The following is a 2,336-nucleotide window of genomic DNA, read 5'->3' as shown; positions in this document are numbered from 1 at the left end:
GTCCGCTTTTTCGTTGTTGATCTTTCCTCCAGTCTTGGCCTGCTTGAACCATTTGCTGGGTGCGTGATATTTCCAGTACCCACGCATCGAAAACAATATATGCCAGAATATAGGTGATACCCCTGAATGATAACTCCCTTGTGAATATGAAAATGTACTTATTCTTACATTCTCAAGTCGGGAGGCCTGGGTGTTGGTAGTTCAGAGCTGGATGCCGGTGGGGGTAGGGCGTTTTGAAAAGTGAGGATCAGTGCCGGCCGGGGCTGTTGAGTGCAAGAGTTGAGGATGTGTTTATATGGACGTACACATCGATCGACCAATTCGCATTCAGTATCAACAATTGGATACTCCACTACGATATTTGGTGTGGAACATGCACTCTTTTTTTAATATATACTGCTGTTAACCCTTTCGCGATAAAACGAAGCAGAATGCCCCCTTTTCCTGGTTTTCAACTAAGTACGACGATGTATCCATGTTAAAGGAGGCAAAATGCCTCTTTTTATAATTAAGTACGTTTACGACAGGTCGTTATGGGCATAGAAAAACCAAGCAAATCACATTTGGAAGATTTGAAGGTGGTCCATCACTCGCCTTAAAGAAGGCAAAATGCCTCCTTTTGATACCGATTATCCTAGATTTGTATACTATAGTTTACTAAAGTGGCTCGCGAAAGAGTTAACTAAAGCGTGATATAAGTCATTGTTTATTTAATAATACATCTAACTTCTATTGAACGTCAGCACAGTGTGGAGATGTACAATACAAATTTGCGCATCAGAGAGCTTATGATTCAAACGTGCGCTTTGTCGTTCCCTGACAATACTGTTGATAACATGTACTCGACCAGTTTTGCAACTTGATTGGGACTTTTACCACGGCCTGAACCAGCCAGAAGTGAACCGTGGTTTAGGACAAATTTAAGTGAACTGAATTAGCCCCAGAAACTCGATTCACATGGGACTGTGAGTATTGACGTGAAGTGAATCAAACGTATGCAGTTTGAACCGTACTTACCGTTTCGAAAGTAAAGCTGCTATTGGCTTAACTCCAAAGGTGAAACAGCATTTAAGTTCGCGGCTTTAGTAGAAAGTCAGCGGACAAGTAATGCTAACGAGCGCCACGAAAATGAAAAATGGAGTTTAATCGTGTACTCAAAGTGGCTTTCGCCTCAAGGATCTTGTTGAGCTTTTGGTAGTTCGTTCACGAGTGGTCAATCTCATGTGTGCTAATACCAAGCGTTGTCAATGCTGAAAGGCGCATTGAACGGGCGCCTTTCAGGCTGTGTAAGTGCTGAAAGGTCGGATGCAGTGTGGCCCTACGTGAAAGGCGAAGACGGAGGCGGCCCTTTAAATTTTGCCCAGTTCTATAGCCAGGAAACGGGGGGGGGGGGGGGGGGGGGGGGGGGGGGGGCTTGACCGGTATTCATGGGCTTGCCCCGAGACCAGTGCCACCACTTGTGATCGTCTAAGACCTTTTATGACCGTTAAGTGTCCCGACAGTTGTCCCGACCAGCCCGATATGAGAAGATGGTGACACCCCCTCTATTGATACAAAATCCAAATTTAGAGGGTATAGCGTAACGTGACCCTTGTTTACTGTGGCGACTTTGATTTGCAGAAGAACGACGGGGAAATCGACGAAAGCAGCGCGCTACTGCAAACTCAGTAGCACAGCAACGATCCCGTACGTAATATCGAGTGCTCGTAAGAAATCTCGAGATGGAGGTGACATGGTCGGCGTGCTAACAGATCGAAGAAGCATTATTTAGGTGGTATGCATAAGCGTTTTTCTAATCTACTAAAAGCTTGTCTGTGACTGTAGTGCTCATGCAACGAAGCTGTAAGCCATGTGTCTGCTTGTAGACACCGTGAAGCATTGTCCTCAAGACGAAAAGGCGACTATGACATTGCAATCTGGACTCAATGCTCTAGTAGACGGAGTGCAACGTGTAGGGAACTGTATGGAGCGCTGATTTTACTTGTAGTTACTGGTAGTGATGGTCAAGAAGCTCGACAGCGCGATGTGTGAGCTCTACGGTACTTATCTTAAGTTTGGCTGCTATCAAATATTTGTGGTAACAAATTATATTGTGGTTTGTTGTGTAGTGCGTATTGCATAAAATGTAGACTAAATTACGTACGGATAAATCAAGTTTGACTAAAAAATGAAGATATCGGTGTGTGTTGAGCACTTTTGCGACGTTCGCACTGTGGGTTAGTGCTGGACGGCCCGCATTTTCTTTTGCGTTCTCGACAACTGCTGCATGATGGCGGTGGCCGTTTATTGGGGTTTGCTTCTACAGACGCTGTGGTTTCCGTTTGGTTAAGAACTGG

The sequence above is a fragment of the Phytophthora parasitica genome (assembly GCF_000247585.1).
Source record: "Phytophthora parasitica INRA-310 unplaced genomic scaffold supercont2.141, whole genome shotgun sequence".
Taxonomy (NCBI): Eukaryota; Oomycota; class Peronosporomycetes; order Peronosporales; family Peronosporaceae; genus Phytophthora; species Phytophthora nicotianae.
Note: the sequence above shows the minus strand (reverse complement) of the source record.